At 59.9% G+C, this 12,230-nt stretch overlaps 1 protein-coding gene across 4 annotated transcripts in view; it reads right to left on the reverse strand.

The window, feature by feature from the left end:
- The window catches only part of MAPK4 (mitogen-activated protein kinase 4), a 71,112-nt gene extending 61,313 nt beyond the window's left edge, over window positions 1-9,799 (reverse strand). For 2 of the 4 annotated variants that reach the window (XR_012578020.1, XM_074532441.1), the window contains exon 1: window positions 8,446-8,671. The gene's annotated coding sequence lies outside the window, so the exon portion shown is untranslated. Of the gene's footprint in view, window positions 1-8,133; window positions 8,357-8,445; window positions 8,672-9,666 lie in introns of those variants that run through there. The other 2 variants (XM_074532443.1, XM_074532442.1) reach the window with 2 other exon arrangements.
- Window positions 9,800-12,230: the final 2,431 nt, after the last annotated feature.

A 12,230-nucleotide genomic window follows, 5' to 3' on the forward strand; every position in this document is an offset into this window, starting at 1 on the left:
TCAAGGCTCAGCCTCCCTGGACATTTCTGCATTCCCATTTCATTCATTTCACAGAGGAACAAGCCTCACTCGGGGCTGGGAACACCCCTGGGCATCATCCCAAACCCAGAGGTGGGCAGGGGGAGCAGCCTTGTCCCCAAGGCTCAGCCTCCCTGGACATTTCTGCATTCCCATTTCACTCATTTCACAGAGGAACAAGCCTCACTCGGGGCTGGGAACACCCCTGGGCATCATCCCAGAGCCAGAGGTGGGCAGGGGGAGCAGCCTTGTCCCCAAAGGCTCAGCCTCCCTGGACATTTCTGCATTCCCCAGCCCCATTTCAAGGCTCAGCCTCCCTGGACATTGCTGCATTCCCATTTCACTCATTTCACAGAGGAACAAGCCTCACTCGGGGCTGGGAACACCCCTGGGCATCATCCCAAACCCAGAGATGGGCAGGGGGAGCAGCCTTGTCCCCAAAGGCTCAGCCTCCCTGGACATTGCTGCATTCCCCAGCCCCATTTCAAGGCTCAGCCTCCCTGGACATTGCTGCATTCCCCAGCCCCATTTCAAGGCTCAGCCTCGCTGGCTCATTGCCTCATTCCCATTTCACTCATTTCACAGAGGAACAAACCTCACTCGGGGCTGGGAACACCCCTGGGCATCATCCCAAACCCAGAGGTGGGCAGGGGAGCAGCCTTGGCCCCAAGGCTCAGCCTCCCTGGACATTTCTGCATTCCCCAGCCCCATTTCAAGGCTCAGCCTCCCTGGCTCATTGCCTCATTCCCATTTCACTCATTTCACAGAGGAACAAACCTCACTCGGGGCTGGGAACACCCCTGGGCATCATCAGGGAGCCAGAGGTGGGCAGGGGGAGCAGCCTTGTCCCCAAGGCTCAGCCTCCCTGAACATTGCTGCATTCCCCAGCCCCATTTCAAGGCTCAGCCTCCCTGGCTCATTGCTGCATTCCCATTTCACTCATTTCACAGAGGAACAAGCCTCACTCGGGGCTGGGAACACCCCTGGGCATCATCCCAGAGCCAGAGGTGGGCAGGGGGAGCAGCCTTGTCCCCAAAGGCTCAGCCTCCCTGGACATTGCTGCATTCCCCAGCCCCATTTCAAGGCTCAGCCTCCCTGGTCATTTCTGCATTCCCCAGCCCCATTTCAAGACTCAGCCTCCCTGGACATTGCTGCATTCCCCAGCCCCATTTCAAGGCTCAGCCTCCCTGGCTCATTGCTGCATTCCCATTTCACTCATTTCACAGAGGAACAAGCCTCACTCGGGGCTGGGAACGCCCCTGGGCATCATCCCAAACCCAGAGGTGGGCAGGGGGAGCAGCCTTGTCCCCAAGCCTCAGCCTCCCTGGACATTGCTGCATTCCCCAGCCCCATTTCAAGGCTCAGCCTCGCTGGCTCATTGCTGCATTCCCATTTCACTCATTTCACAGAGGAACAAACCTCACTGGGGCTGGGAACACCCCTGGGCATCATCCCAGAGCCAGAGGTGGGCAGGGGGAGCAGCCTTGTCCCCAAGGCTCAGCCTCCCTGGACATTTCTGCATTCCCATTTCACTCATTTCACAGAGGAACAAGCCTCACTCGGGGCTGGGAACACCCCTGGGCATCATCCCAGAGCCAGAGGTGGGCAGGGGGAGCAGCCTTGTCCCCAAAGGCTCAGCCTCCCTGGACATTGCTGCATTCCCCAGCCCCATTTCAAGGCTCAGCCTCCCTGGTCATTTCTGCATTCCCCAGCCCCATTTCAAGACTCAGCCTCCCTGGACATTGCTGCATTCCCCAGCCCCATTTCAAGGCTCAGCCTCCCTGGCTCATTGCTGCATTCCCATTTCACTCATTTCACAGAGGAACAAGCCTCACTCGGGGCTGGGAACACCCCTGGGCATCATCCCAAACCCAGAGGTGGGCAGGGGGAGCAGCCTTGTCCCCAAGGCTCAGCCTCCCTGGACATTTCTGCATTCCCCAGCCCCATTTCAAGGCTCAGCCTCCCTGGCTCATTGCCTCATTCCCCAGCTCCATTTCGCTCGTTTCACAGAGGAACAAGCCTCGCTCGGGGCTGGAGACGACCTGCAGAGCCTCCTCCGGGGAGGGATTTCCGAAGGGCTCAGGAAGCCTCCAGCTGGAAGCAGCCTGCACGCCAAACCATGAAATTTGATTGGCCTTTTATCTCGGTTTACATAGCTAATTGTTGCAGGTGTATCAGTTGCCATGAAATTAATCCCGTTGTAAAACCAGGTGTAGCCAAGAATTAAATTGTGCAAATAACCCAGACCGCTGGGACAGATGGACACCAACACAGGGCTCAGCTCGGGGAGGGGGTGGTTTGCTGCTCCCCGAATCCAGAGGGGATGTAAGGGGATGCTGAAACACGGCCCAGCCACTCCCACGGGAGACCACAGGGACCTGGAGTGCCCGTGGAGCAGAGCCAGGCTGGGGGCAGCAGGAGCTGAGTGCTCACCTGGCGCGTCAGGGCAGGGCAGGTGAGGCGGGGTGGCCTCAGGACGCAAGGGCAGCGTGTGTGACACAAGGCGGCCGGTCCAGGAGGGGACAGCCGTGCCCCGAGGAGCGTGGGGCACACACGAGGCACTCTGCAGAGCTCCCTGCTCCTTCCCGCCTCCGGGAACGAGCCGGGAAGAGCCGGGAAGAACTCCGGGCTGCGGCAGCGGCGTGGGCTGCCCGGCCTCCTACGGAGATGAGCGCTGTGTATGGAAATATAGAAACCGAGCTGCCTGTTCCAAGCACAACCACGCCGGCTGCTTTTTAAAGACAGGCTGGGCTCGGGTGGAAAGTGCTGCAGGAAGGAGCGGCGCTAGTTCCCCCCGCAGCCTCCCAGCCAGGGGAAGCTCTCAGTGGGGAGCTGGTCCCGCTCCTGATGCAGCCCCGGGTATAGGGAGGGATGGCAAGGTCACCCTGGCACCTTTCAGCCGGGCTGAAATCGGCTCCTGTAAATCCTCCCTTGCCTGGAAAGCCCTGGAAGGAGATCAGTGTTTAATCTCAGCCTGGCGCTGGGCAGGGGGAGCCCTTGGGGAGCCCAGCCCAGGCTGCAGCACCAGCACCACTGCCTGCCTGGCAGCACCTGGCCAGGTCTGAGGGGTGCCACGGTCACCTGGGAGAGCAGCAGGAGGCACAAATTAAAGAGTTCAGCATGTCAAAATATTTCTATCGCGCGGAGGATGTGATTTCCCTCCTCAGTGGTGTCAGACACAAACACCACAAGCAATGAATTTCACTCTTCTCCGTGCACACCTTGCCACCATCCATCACATCCACACACCCAAGGGGTGCAAATAAAAATGCCACCATGCAAACAGCTCGTGAGTAACTGCTACCAGGCCCAGAGAGCTCACAAATCTTTGGGATGGGAAGTGGCTGCTGGCACAAGGAGCGGGTCACGTTCCAGTGTTAATTGCCCATGGAGTGGCAGCAGGTCTGCGTGACAGGGACGAGGCCAAAATGAACTGCCATGCCTAATGCAAGTCTTCTTCTATTATAGTTTCTCTCTGCTGCTCACAGGAACGGCGAGCCCAAAATAACGGCGGCAGCGTATGACTTTAAAAGGGCAAATTTTAAAAAGCCCAGAGCAGTCGCTGGCATCAGTGAGAGCAAGGAACCTGCTTAAAGCTTCTACCAAAGACCCCGAAAGTCACAAACCTGGAAAAGCAGCAGGATTTAAATAATGAAAAAGCCATTCTGGCAAGGATGAGACGTGGAAAATGCGTGGGAACGTGATCTTTCTAGGCACAGGGAAGGAGAGAGGAACGGCACTGGAAAAGAAACGTCCGGTGTCGGTGACTGATGGGGACCTCTAAAGGAATCCATTAAATCCGTACAGCTAACAGAATTAATTGAAAAATAAGGCACTTTTTAAGCATGCCAGGAATAGAGAATTAGATATCTGCCAGATTCACTATTAGGTACCGTCAGTGAAACTGATGGAACAGCTGCCAAAGAGGAGCAGGGGAGCCCCCAGACCAAGCACCATGTGCACCCCCCTGTGCCAAGGCAGGGCTTTTCCCCCTTGGGCAACCTCTTTAAAACCCCTCAACGACCCCTTAAGGCCCCTTGATGACAGAAATTTCAGTATTGCCAGGCATCTGCCAAAATAAAGCATTTTCAGACCAACTGGTGGAACTCGGAAACTTTGTGCAGTCAGAGTATTTGGGTAAAAGGCAGGAGCAGCAGGCAACCCGGGGTCAGCTCCAGCTAGAACAGCAGGACAGAAATCTCAGGTAAATACACGAACCAGAGACTAAAAATACAATTCCAATCAGCCAGCTGAGTTTCCTGGAATTAGATCTATTTAGGAGCCTTATTATCTACCTAAAGGCATTACTGTTGCCTCGACGCAGTGTTTGCCCACATTTCTCCAGAGCACAGAATACCCCGAGGATGGATCCCACAGCAGGTGCAACCAAACTCCACACAGCACCTCATGTGGCTGCTCCCTGTGCAGAAAAAACATCCCAGCACCTTCCTCGGGGATTTGTGTCACTGCCTATCCCATCCCCGACTCCTTCCTGGGATTATATTAAATGGAAATCTCTAACACGGAAAGCCGCAGTAACTCATGGATGGTTGGTTGGTTGGTTGGTTGGTTGGTTGGTTGGTTGGTTGGTGGCCCAGATCACCTCAGAGAGGTCACAGTGGGACAGAGCATGGGTTTGTGTGGCAGGGAAATGGACACAGAGCTCTGCCAGGGCCAGGAAAGGTTTGGGATGAGCACGGAGCGTCTCCTGCCTAAGGCACAGCACAAAGCATGTGTTCCCTGAGGGGACAGCGGGAACGCGTCCCTAAGGATCAGAAAAGCGAGCTCACACCCACGGCTGCACCCAGATGGGCACTTGGCCACACAGCCACGTCCCCAGGGTGCCACATGAGAGGGGACAGCACCCTGGGGCTCCCGAGCAGCGGGGATGGAGGGGACAAGGAGCAGGCAGTGACCTCCGCGGTAAGGACACGGCAACATCCCCCACCTTGCAAGTCAAAACTAGATAGGTTCAACCTTGAAATGAGATAGCATCTCTCCAGAGTGAGAGCAATTAAATGTTGGCACAAGGTAGGGAGGAAGAGGGTGGCGGAGGGAGGCGGGGGCGGGGGGGGAATCGGCGTTGCTCAGAGCCATTAACACAAAATTAACAGGCTGCTTGTTTAACCCGGGCTTCTGCAAGGAGGATGAGCTGCAAATGCTTCCCTGCAGTTGCATTTCTGCAACACCTCCCACCTGGGGTGGGGGGTGTGGAAACTTTCAGAAGCATTTTCTGCGCCTGGGAAGAGTCCTGAGTGGTAGGAGAACAGCAGGGTCGTGCTAAAAAAAGGAAAGATCAAGGCGAAAAGTCTGAAAAGCAAGGTTTGCAAGCACCGGGTGAGATTCATCTCGCTTAAATTTAGACCTCTCAAGCTCAGCTATCCAAATCAGAACCAGCACCCTGAAAGGCATTTGCCTGGTCTGCATGCGAGGCTTTCCGAGGAGGGAAACAAGCCTCGTTTGGAGGTGCCTGTCACCCCTTTTTGGTGGGGGACAGCTCGGAACAGACCCTTTTAGGGCCCTCAGCAAGGCCAAACAAACAGCATCCACTAGAGCAGCTCCAAGTGCAAGCGAGTTGGCTCCCGCAGCCTGGAAATCTGAGGGGTAATTCCAGCCCTGAATACCCGCTCTAGAGATTTTGGCAGCCCAGGGGGCAGGAGCGGGGCAGGAGCTAATCCAGCTCCTTCAGGACTCTGTTCTGGGCAGGAGGAAGGGACAAACACGACCCTCTGCCTGGAGGACTCGGCCTGCAGAGCGGGATGTTCCCAGATCAATGTCGTTCTTTGCAAACACGGGTCATTGGATTGCGATTGCAGGTTTTATCAGTCCTCGCTAACAGCCCGGGCTCAGCTGCAGGAGGGAAAGGACTGCGATGAATCACAGCCAGAGGCTCGTTTAGGTTGGAAAAGCCCTCCAAGATCACCGACCATTAACCCCGCACTGATGAACCCACCTCTGACTCATACCCTCAAGTGAGCCCGACCCCGCTCCGCTGTGCCTCCAAGCCCAGAGCAGGGCACACGCTGACGGCTCTCCCAAGCACAAGGGCATCCGGGGAACAGGGATAATCGTGTCCCTTTGCCCCCTTCTCTTTTGTGGGGATGGGGAATGCTGATGCTCACCGGCTGGGTGTGACATTTATCCACAAAAGTCCAGCTCTGGTCCTTATTCCTGCAATATCCTCATTACAGTCCTGACCTCCCTCTCCCTGCAAACCTTCACGGGGTTTGTCACCTTCCCCCTGACTGGCACCTGTCCAGCCCTGCAAGGTCAGGGCACTGCAGGTCTGAGCTGCCACCCCTGATCACGTCCACGGGGCTCAAAACCATGTCCCTGTCCCCAGGCCTTGCTCTGCACGAGGCTGGGATCCTGCCCAGACCAGGACAGGGAAAAGCACTCTGGCTTGCTGGGACGTTCCCAGCGCCAGACAGGATTAGTCGTGTCTAATTAACTGTGAGCAGCACAGAGCTGACTGCAGAGACCCCATCCCTCGCAGCAGCCAAGCCAACATCCCACTACCGAGCCAGCTGCTTGGACAAGGGGGGCCCTGCACATCCCCTCCTGCGGCCACCATGTCCCCAGGCACAGCCAGGCTGGCAGAGGCTCCCCAGCACCTCTGACACCCAGCAAAGGCCGAGCTCTGAGCTCTGCAGCCCGCGGAGCCTCTCCCCTGCCAGCCCCACGCCTCGGGGAGGAGGGAGGGATCCTCTGTGTGTGTGGGGACAGCCCAGCAGAGCCACTGCCCACACCAGGGTCGGGTTTGCCTCCCCCTTTCTGCTCCTCACACCACAGCAGCCCAGGGATGGATGTCCCCAGCCAAACTCACCTTCCCCACACGCCAGGCATGTCCCAGTGCCATCAAACCTGGACTGTCACCACCTGCCACCTCCCCCCAGGTGAGAGGAGATAAACCTGATGGAGAACAAACGCAGCCTGCCCTGGAGCAGGGCAGAGGGAGAGGAGCAACCTTCTCTCTCTGGGCACAGGGAAGGGCTCCAGGGACCCGCCAGGCAGTGACAGCGGGTTTGTCTGGGTGAACACACGGGTGTGCACAGAGGGACACACGTGGCACGAATGGCACACACAGGACCTGCACAGAGGGACACACATGGCACGAGTGGGACGTGCACGGCCATGGGGCACGGGTGGGCACACAGGACCTGCACAGAGGGACACACATGGCACGAGTGGGCACACAGGACCTGCACAGAGGGACACACATGGCACGAGTGGAACACCCATGGGACCTGCACAGCCATGGGGCACGGGTGGGACACACATAGGACCGGCACAGAGGGACACACGTGGCACTAGTGGGACACACCAGACCTGCACAGAGGGACACACGTGGCACGAGTGGGACACACATGGGACCTGCACAGAGGGACACACATGGCACGAGTGGCACACACAGGACCTGCACAGCCATGGGGCACGGGTGGCACACACAGAGCCCGTTCACAGGGCACGAGTGGGCGCACAGGGCGGGTACAGCCCATTACGGCACCCATGGGTGGATGGATACAGCTCACAGGGACACCCCGGGGCACGCAGGGACTCACAGGGCAGGTACAGAGCCGTGGGGACCGTGGGCACACACAGCACGTGTGGGCTCGCAGGGCACGAAAGGACACAGAGGGACCGTGTGGGCAAATAGGGCACGTACGGACACACACCGCCCAGACAAACAGACAGGGCACATACAGACGCATGCTGCCCGGACAGACAGGGCACATACAGACACACACCGCCCGGACTGACAGACAGACAGGGCACACACGGACAGACAGACAGGGCACATACGGACACACACCGCCCGGACTGACAGACAGACAGGGCACATAGAGACATAGATGTCCAGGACAGACAGACAGACAGGGCACATACAGACAGACATGGCCAGGACAGACAGGGCGCACACACGAACACGGACAGACCGGCGGGCACGGACAGACAGATCGACAAGGCACACACAGACACACACAGAGCCCGGACAGAAGACACACAGTCAGACAGGGCACACAGAGACACTCGGGCACGGACAGAGCCGCGAGGCACGGACACACAGACAGGGCACGGCGCCCGAACGAGCCCACAGGGCACACAAAGACGCACCGAGCCCGTGTGGAACGGCGGAGCAGCAATGCCGGTGTCTCCGCTCGCCCTCGCAGGCAGCCCGCCGGCGCTCCCGGCGCTTCCAATCCCTCCGTTCCGGGCGGGGGGCTCCGGGGCACGGGAAGGACGAGGCGACACCGGCACCGCTCCCAGGGACGCTCCCGCGGGCGGTCCCGCACGGGGCACGGACGCACGGACACACGGACACACGGACACACGGACGCACGGACGCACGAACACGGACCCGCCCGGCCCCGCTCAGCGGCAGCGCCTGCCGGGGCTCGGGGGCAGCGCCGGGGCCGCCGCACTCACCGGGGCCGCCGCGCTCGGCTCCGCCATGGCCCGACCGGCACCGGCACCGCGCCCGCCCCGCCTGACGTCACCCCCGGCCCCGCCGCGCCGGCACCTGCGGGGGGCGGGGCCGCCGCCGCCACCCCCCGGCCCCGGAGGCACCGCCGCGCTCCGGGCATCCCTCGCCGTGCCCGCGAAACGACGCTGCGGAGCTCGGCGCCCCCCATCGCCATCCGCGGGAGGAGCCGCCCGCGGGTCCCCTCCTCCCCCGCCGTGCCTGCGAAAAGCCGCCCCCGCATCGGGAACCCCCACCCGTTCCGGGGAGGGACCGCCCGGGGTCCGGCCATCGCTCGCCATGCACAGGAAAAGCCGCCGGAGGGGAGCGAGCCCCTCTCGCCATACCCGGGGGAACCACCCTGGGGTCGGTCCGGTCATCCCTCGCCATCCCCGGGAGGAAGCACCCAGGGGTGCGCTCACCCCGCTCCCCCCTCGCCATCCCCCGGTAAAGCTGCCCCAGGGGTCCGCTCTCCCCTCGCCATCCCCGGGGGCAGCGGCACGGAGAGGTCCGATCCCCCTCACTATGGCCGGAGGGAGGCCGGTGATCCCGAGCATCCTTCCCCATCCCCGGGAGGAGCCCGGTGAGCCCGGTGATCCCTCGCCATCCCCGAGAGAGCCCGATGAGCCCGAGCATCCCTCGCCATCCCCGAGAGAGCCCGATGAGCCCGAGCATCCCTCGCCATCCTCGAGAGAGCCCGATGAGCCCGAGCATCCCTCGCCATCCTCGAGAGAAGCCCGGTGATCCCGAGCATCCCTCCCCATCCCCGAGAGAGCCCGGTGATCCCTCCCCATCCCCGAGAGAGCCCGGTGAGCCCGAGCATCCCTCCCCATCACCGAGAGAGCCCGGTGAGCCCAGCATCCCTCGCCATCCCCGGGGGAACCCGGTGATCCCGAGCATCCCTCCCCATCCCCGAGAGAGCCCGGTGAGCCCAGCATCCCTCGCCATCTAAGACACAAGCCGCCCAGGGGATCCGCTCCCCGTTCCTTGGAGGCACCGCCTGTGCGGATCTGGTTCCCCGCTTGTGCCCCAGCCGCTGCGAGGAGCCGAGGGAGGGGGATCCCGCCTGGCCCCCGCCTCGGGGCATCCCTCGCAGCGGAGGGTGCGGAGCAGCCGGACCCTCCAGGCTGGGCGTTCTGCCCTTTCCCCTGCCCGTGCCCAACGTGCACTCGCTTATCAGTTTTAACCTGTGGGTTTCTGGGTCTGTCCCGAGCCATCGTCCCCGTGGGACCCGTTCTGGGGCCGCTGTGGCCCCGGGGGCTTGGCAGTGTCCCCTCGAGTCCCTGCCCTCCGGGGGTGTTCCCTGCGGGGAAGGTGTGACGGATCACAGGTGAGGCAGCTGAGCTCTTCCTACCCGCGGGTGCCTTCACCCACCGAGCAGCCTCAAAGGGAAAAAAAAAAAATCACCGTGCGCTGTATTTACAGCGTGAAAGAGCAATTAAAGGAAGCTGCTTCAACAGTCTAAGTGGAGGAAGCGTGATAGCTCAATAGTTATTGATCCCCTCCAGACAGGCACGCTGCTTTGTTGGAGCTGAAGGAACCCTGCCTGATGCAAGGGAAGTGGTGAGAAAAAATAAAAAATGGTCCCGTAAATTAAAACTCCCAGGGAATTACATGGGAGGAAACGAAGGTGTATAAGCAATTTCTGGTGGCATAGTAATCTGTAACTCTACTGTTTTGCTGTCTAGGATTAAAATGAATGTTCCCATCTGGTTTCCTCGTGAGCAGGAAGGTATTGGATAGATGCTTGTGCCTTGTGTGGATGGAAGAGTGGAAACAGAGCAGAAAGAGGAATAGGAGCATGAGCAGTTATAGTTAAAACCTCCCAGGGAATCTGCCCCCATGTGCTCTCTGTGCAAAGTGTGGAGGTTATTTGGCCCCAGGTGACAAACACACAGCCAGGGACACTTAAGGGCATCCTGGGGCCCTCCTGGCAATCCCAGTGCTGAAATACAGGGCTGTTTGGGTGAGGGTGTTCTCAGGCAGGGCTGTTGTGTGGCAGCGTGCTCCAAGATGTCACTGCAGCAAACACACGGTGACATGCCCGGCTCCAGCACCGTGATCCTGGTCTGGCCCTCAGCACAAGGTTCCCAGCACTGGAGTGGCCAGCAAAGGGCAGAGTGGGAGCAGGGGATGATAACTGGCCACCCCAGCCTCAGGATGAGGCCAAAGCTCACAAACCCTGTGCCATGGGAGTGTTCCTGGCACCTGCCCTGCTGGGGTGAGGCAGCATCTGAGGGCTCTCCTTCCACAGCTCCAGCCCTTTGGCTTGTGGCACAGGCATGGGCTGGTGTCTGAGCACCTGGGCCAGTGAGATCTGGAATCACAGAATCACAGAATCACAGAATCACAGAATCACAGCATCACAGAATCACAGAATCACAGAATAATGAGGTTGGAAGAGACCTCTAAGATCACAGAGTCAACCAGACGATAGCACCAAGTGCCGGGTCCAGCCTTTTTTAAAACACATCCAGAGATGGTGCTTCCATCACCTCGCTGGGAAGAGCATTCCAGTGCTTTATTACTCTTTTGGTGAAATTTTTTTTTCCTAATATCCAGCCTCTACCTTCCCTTCCGCAGAGGACGTCACCAAGAAGATCAGAGGGCTGGAGCACTCCTCCTATGAGGAAAGGCTGAAACAATTGGGATTGCTCAGTCTGGAGAGGAGAAGATTTGGGATGACCTAATTGTGGCCCTCCAGGAGCTGAAGGGGCTGACAAGAAGGATGGAGAGAGATCATTTACAAGGCATGGAGTGACAGAACAAGGGGAATGGGTTGAAACCTAAAGAGGGCAGGGTTGCATGGGGTATTGGGGGTATTGGGAAGGAATTGCTGGCTGTGAGGGTGGGCAGGGTGCCCAGAGCAGCTGTGGCTGTCCCCGGATCCCTGGAATTGTCCAAGGCCAGGTTGCATGGAGCACCCTGGGACAGTGGAAGGCGTCCCTGCCCATGGCAGGGGATGAAGAAGATGCTCTTCAAGGTGCATTCTGTGACTCCATGATTCCCTCTTACAATTAGCAGCAATAGCACTGAAACACTCATATTTTCTTCTCAGGGGGTAGGCATTGGTTTGGTTGTTGGGAGCTTGGTTTGGGTGAAGAGCCGGGGTATTTGGGTGTTTGTCACCAGCGCTGCAGGAAACGAGGGCAGCACCTCGCGGGACCTTGGCAGCGTCCCCGGCGCGGGGAACAACAAACGCTGGCAGTGCCCCGGGCTCCCACACCGCCCCGGCAACTGCAGCGAGGCTTGGCAGGGTCAGCGCCCAGCGCCCAGCACAAAGGGGCTCTGTGCGGAGCGGGGATTAACCCCTCATCCCCGGGAGCATCCTCCCGCAGGCTCCGGCACCCCGGAGCCCCTCCGGACCCGGGATTGACCCCTCATCCCCGGGAGCATCCTCGGGCAGGCTCCGGCACCCCGGAGCCCCTCCGGACCCGGGATTGACCCCTCATCCCCGCGGAGCATCCTCGGGCAGGCTACGGCGCCCCAGAGCTCTGTGCGGAGCGGGGATTAACCCGTCATCCCCGGGAGCATCCTCGGGCAGGCTCCGGCGCCCCGGAACCCCTCCGGAGCGGGGATTAACCCGTCATCCCCGAGAGCATCCCCCCGCAGGCTCCGGCACCCCGGAGCCCCTCCGGAGCGAGGATTAACCCCTCATCCCGCGGAGCGTCCTCGGGCAGGCTCCGGCGCCCCGGAGCCCCTCCGGACCCGTGATTGACCCCTCATCCCCGGGAGTATCCTCCCGCAGGCT

This window comes from Zonotrichia albicollis, chromosome Z (assembly GCF_047830755.1).
Source record: "Zonotrichia albicollis isolate bZonAlb1 chromosome Z, bZonAlb1.hap1, whole genome shotgun sequence".
NCBI lineage: Eukaryota > Metazoa > Chordata > Aves > Passeriformes > Passerellidae > Zonotrichia > Zonotrichia albicollis.